The sequence below is a fragment of the Sciurus carolinensis genome, chromosome 1, assembly GCF_902686445.1.
Source record: "Sciurus carolinensis chromosome 1, mSciCar1.2, whole genome shotgun sequence".
Taxonomy (NCBI): domain Eukaryota; kingdom Metazoa; phylum Chordata; class Mammalia; order Rodentia; family Sciuridae; genus Sciurus; species Sciurus carolinensis.
The window spans coordinates 172,020,169-172,026,169 of NC_062213.1; the positions used below are offsets into that span (position 1 = coordinate 172,020,169).

Sequence of the window (6,001 nt, forward strand, 5' to 3'; positions counted from 1 at the left end):
AGAGATGGAATCTGAGGGTAGTTTTGGTTTGCATTTCTCTTATTACTAGAGATGTTGAACATTTTTTCATATATCTGTTGATTGCTTGTACATCTTCTGTGAAGTGTCTGTTCATTTCCTTAGCCCATTTGTTGATTGGATAATTAGTATTCTTGGTGTAGAGTTTTTTGACTTCTTTATATATTCTAGAAATTAGTGCTGTATCTGAAGTATGAGTGGCAAAGACATTCTCCCACTCTGTAGGCTCTCTCTTCACATTACTGAGAGTTTCCTTTGCTGAGAGAAAACTTTTTAGTTTGAATCTATCCCAGTTGTTGATTCTTGCTTTTATTTCTTGTGCTATGGGAGTCCTGTTAAGGAAGTCTGATCATAAGCTGACATGTTGAAGATTGGGACCTATTTTTCTTCTATTAGATGAAGGGTCTCTGGTCTGATTCCGAGTTCCTTGATCCATTGTGAGTTGATTTTTGTGCATGGTGAGAGATAGGGGTTTAGTTTCATTCTGTTGCATATGGATTTCCAGTTTTCCCATCACCATTTGTTGAAGAGGCTATCTTTTCTCCATTGCATATTTTTGGCACCTTTGTCTAGTATGAGAAAATTGTATTTATTTGGGTTTGTATCCATGTCCTCTATTCTGTACCATTGATCTCCCTGTCTATTTTGGTACCAATACCATGCCATTTTTGTTACTATTGCTTTGTAATAGAGTTAAAGAATTGATATTGCGATACCCCCTGTTTCACTCTTTCTGCTAAGGATTGCTTTAACTATTCTGGGTTTCTTATTCTTCCAGATGAATTTCATAATTGCTTGCTGTATTTCTCTGAGGTATATCATTGGGATTTTAATTGGAATTGCATTGAATCTGTATAGCACTTTTGGTAGTATGGTCATTTTGACAATATTGATTCTGCCTATGCAAGAACATGGGAGATGTTTCCATCTTTTAAGATTTTCTTTAATTAATTTCTTTCTTTAGTGTTCTGTAGTTCTCATTGTAGAGATTTTTAACCTCTTTTGTGAGATTGATTCCCAAGTTTTTTTTTTTTTTTTGAGACTATTGTGAATGGGGTAGTTTTCCTAACTTCTCTTTCTGAAGAGTCATCACTTATGTATAAAAATGCATTGGATTTTTGAGCAATGATCTTGTAACCTGCTACTTTACTGAATTCACTTATGAGTTCTAAAAGTTTTCCTGTGGGATTTCCGGGTTCCTCTAAATATATAATCATGGCATCAGGATCAGGGATAGTTTGAGTTCTTCTTTTCCTATTCATATCAATTTAATTTCTTTGGTTTGTCTAATTGCTCTGGCTAGAGTTTCAAGGGCGATAGTGAATAGAAGTGGTGACAGAAGGCATCCCTGCCTTGTTCCAGTTTTTAGGGAGAATGCTTTCAGTTTTTCACCATTTAGAATGATATTGGCCAAGGGCTTAGCATAGATGGCCTTTACAATGTTAAGGAGTGTTCCCACTATCCCTATTTTTTCTAGTGTTTTGAGCATGAAGGGGTGCTACATTTTATCAAATGCTTTTTCTGCATCTATCAAAATAATCATGTGATTCTTGACTTTAAGTCTGTTGATATGATGAATTACATTTATTGATTTCTGAATGTTGAACCAACCTTGCATCCCTGTGATAAAACCCACTTGATCATGGTGCACTATATTTTTAATATATTTTTGTATGCGATTTGCTAAAATTTTGTTGAGAATTTTTGTGTTGATGTTCATTAAGGATATTGGTCTGAAATTTTCTTTCCTCCATGTGTCTCCATCTGGTTTAGGTATCAGGCTGATATTGGCTTCATAGAATGAGTTTGGGAGGTTTCCCACCTCTTCTATTTCATGGAATACTTTGAGGAGTATTGGAATGAGCTTTTCTTTAAAGGTTTTGTTGAATTCGACTGAGAACACATCTGGTCCCAGACTTTTCTTTGTTGGCAGGCTTTTGATGACCTCTTCTATTTCATTGCTTGAAATTGATTTATTTAAGGTGTGTAGGTCCTCTTGGTTCAGTTTCGGTAATTCATATGTCTCTAGAAACTTGTGATGTCTTCGAGGTTTTCTGTTTTGTTGGAATATAGATTTTCAAAATAGCTTCTAATTATGTATTTATTTCACCTGTGTCTGTTGTGATATTTCCTTGTTCATTCTGAATTTTAGTAATTTGAGTTTTCTCCCTCTTTCTCTTTGTTAGTGTAGCTAAGGGTTTATCAATTTTGTTTATTTCTTCAAAGAACCAACTCTTTATTTTGTTAATTTTTTTGATTGTTTCTTTTGTTTCAATTTCGTTGATTTCAGCTCTGAGTTTAACTATTTCCTGTCTTCTACTACTTTTGGTGTTGGTCTGCTCTTCTTTTTCTAGGGCTTTGAGCTGTAGTGTTAAGTCGTTTATTTGTTGATTTTTACTTGTTTTGTTGAATGTGCTCCATAAAATATATCCTCCTCTAAATATTGCTTTCATAGTGTCCCAGAGATTTTCATATGATGTGTCTTTGTTCTTGTTTACTTCTAAGAATTTTTTTATTTCCCTCCTGATGTCTTCTGTTATCCATTCATCATATAATAGCATATTATTTAATCTCCAGGTGTTGGAGAAGTTTCTGTTTTTTATTCTGTCATTTATTTCTAATTTCAATCCATTATGATCTGATAGAATACAAGGTAGTATCTCTATCTTCTTGTATTTGCTAACAGTTGCTTTGTGGCATAAAATATGGTCTATTTTACAGAAGGATCCATGTGCTGTTGAGAAGAAAGTGTATTCATTCTTTGTTGGATGGTATATTCTATATATGTCCATTAAGTCTAAATTGTTGAATATGTTATTGAGATCTATGGTTTCTTTATTGAATTTTTGTTTGGAAAATCTATCCAGTGGTGAGAGAGGTGTGTTAAAATCGCCTAGTATTATTGCATTGTTGTCTATTTGATTTCTGGAATTGAGAAGGATTTGTTTGACATACATGGATGAGCCAATGTTCGGGTTATAGATATTTATGACATATTTATGATTGTTATGTCTTGCTGATTTATGCTTCCCTTAAGCAGTATGTAATGTCCTTCTTTATCCCTTGTGACTAGTCTTGGCTTGAAGTCCACATTATCTGAAATGAGAATGGATGCTCCAACTTTTATGCTGTGTCCTTGTGCATGGTATGGTTTTTCCCATCCTTTCACCTTTAGTTTGTGGGTATCTCTTTGTATGAGATGAGTCTCTTGCAGACAGCATATTGTTGAATTTTTCTTTTTAATCCAATCTGCCAGTCTACGTCTTTAATTGATGAGTTCAGGCCATTAACATTAAGGGTTATTATTGTGATATGATTTGTATTCTCAGTCATTTGCCTCATTTTGGTTTTTTGACATGATTTGGTTTCTCCTTTATTTGACTATTCCTTTAGGCTAGTTCCTCCCATTGCTGATTTGCATCATTGTTTTTCATGACTTCCTCAAGGAATATTTTGCTGAAAATGTTATGTAATGCCAGCTTTCTTTTTGTATATTCTTTTAGCTTTTGTTTATCATGGAAGGATGTTATTTCATCCTCAAATCTGAAAGTAAGTTTTGCTGGGTATAAGATTCTTGAATTGGCATCCATTTTCTTTCAGGGCTTGGTGAATGTTGTTCCAGGCCCTTCTAGTTTTTAAGGTCTGGATTGAAATATCTGCTGATATTCTTATTGGTTTCCCCCTGAATGTAATTTGATTCTTTTCTCTCGCAGCCTTTAAAATTCTGTCTTTATTTTGTATGTTAGGTATTTTCATAATGATGTACCTTCGTGTGGGTCTGTTGTAATTTTGTATATTTGGAGTCCTATAAGCCTCTTGTACCTGGTTTTCCATTTCATTCTTCAGATTTGGGAAATTTTCTGATATTATTTCATGGAATAGATTGTTCATTCCTTTGGTTTGTTTCTCTAAGCCTTCCTCAATCCCAATAATTCTTCAATTTGGCCTTTTCATGATATCCCATAATTCTTGTAGATTCTGTTCATGATTTCTTACCATCTTCACTGTTTGGTCAATTTTGTTTTCAAGATTAAATATTTTGTCTTCAGTGAGTGAGGTTCTGTCTTCCAGGTGTTCTATCCTATTGGTTATGCTTTCTATGGAGTTTTTGACTTGGTTTATTGTTTCCTTCATTTCAAGGATTTCTGTTTTCTTTTTTTTTTCAGTATCTCTAACTCTTTATTGAAATGATCTTTTGCTTCCTGTATTTGCTCTTTTAACTGTTGATTGGTGCGATCATTTAATGCCTGCATTTGATCTTTCATCTCTTCCTTCAATGCCTGCATTTGCTCTTTCATCTACTCATTTGCTTCCCTGATTGTTTTAATTATGTACATTCTCAACTCCCTTTCTGACATTTCTTCTGCTGTGCTGTCATTGGGTTTTATTGACATAGTATCTAGGATTGTTTGGGACATTTTCTTCCCTTGTTTTCTCATATTGGTCAGATGTCAGTGGGACTCTGAGATATTGCAGATTTCCTCTATTGGCTTATAGTGTCCCTGTAGATTTCCAGTGTATCACCTCCCAGCCTTCAGTAGCCTGAAGTCTTGGAGCAACTTGATAATGCAGTGCTTCCAAAAACAGCTGCCCCTAGCCCACTACTGGGTCCAGGGTTGGGGGCTGGTTCTGCGTGGAAATCCTCTCACTGGGCCATCCTGCTCCTAGAAGCTGTCTATAAATAGGGCCTGCACCCGACTGAGGGAGCCAGACTGCTCGGGGAAATCCTCTCCCTGTCCTTCCTTGGTTCCAGAAGCCGCCTGTGGGCTGGGTCTCGCGGCTGGGTCTGGGGCTTGGGGTTGGCTCTGTGTGGAAAAGCTCTCTCTTGGCGGGCCTGTCCAAGAAGCTGGCTGTGGATCAAGCCTGCCGCTGGAGGGAGCAGGGCTGCTTGGGGAAGTCTCTCACTGCCCTGTCCTGCTCCAAGATGCTGCCCCTGTCTGGGCCTGCAGCCTGGGCAGAGCTTCACCCGGTGAGAGAGACTCACCCCACGGCTCTATGTTGGTCCAAATCTCTCAATACCTCCCCTTCTTGAATCCTGAGTTCTGGAGCTACGGGAGACACAGTCACCCTCTAGTCCACCATCTTGGATCTCACAATTGGGCTTTTATTACAAGGTGTCAGTCCATTTTCTTGTTTTTTCCTTAACATTTTCTACTGAAGTTCAAACAAAACTTAAAGACATCTTGAGGTATTCAGTAAACAGAATAAGCAAAATCGTATTTGTTTATTATTTTCAGGTGTTTTTTCTTCAACTGATCTAAAGAAAAGCAAATATATTATGTGGAACTATTTTGATAATGAGTTCACAACAAACTCCATGTTTTAATTTTTTTTCTATGTCTACTGTAGGTTGCATGAGAACTTCTACTCTTCTGTAATTGACTTTTAAAAAGTCCACCTTCTAAATTTCCCAGACGATCTTCTGAGTTCTTCCTGTTACCATTGGTTTATTCTTCTGCTTTCTCTACTTAAAAGTTTGACTCTACTAAGAAAATGTAAGGTTATGTATTTAGCTAACAGAAATTTGCAGAGAGTTCAGATGACAATGATTTTGTTTGGTTTAGCAAAACTGTTCTAGTTCACTTCATATGGAAACAATGCTATAGATGCTGTAAAATCTGTGAGTCAACATTAAGTACTATTTGTTAGGAATAAACTAGAAATTTTAAGATATCCTCTAGTATCATCTTCATTTTGAGGGTGCAGACTTGTTCACTAGATGTGTGGAGTTCCCCATGTGCCTCACTTATGGAGTGCTCTGACAGGTCTGTGACCCAGCCAACTGCAAGATTTTCCTGGCATGCTTGAACTCAAGTCTAATCCTTGTGCATTCCTAGGCACCGACAAAGGTGTTTTGGTTGTTTCTCAAAACAGTGAAAGAAACTAGCCACAACCCAGAGTCAAATTCCTTGAATTTTCATATAAACTTTCACATCCACAACCCAGTTGTGCCAGGGCAGTGGAGTAGGTTGCATACAGATCA

The 6,001-nt window shown here is 36.7% G+C and overlaps 1 protein-coding gene across 1 annotated transcript in view; it reads left to right on the forward strand.

Moving 5' to 3' along the window:
• The window catches only part of LOC124986112 (selection and upkeep of intraepithelial T-cells protein 8-like), a 262,170-nt gene that overhangs the window by 253,466 nt on the left and 2,703 nt on the right, over nt 1-6,001 (forward strand). The gene's annotated exons all lie outside the window — the stretch shown is intronic.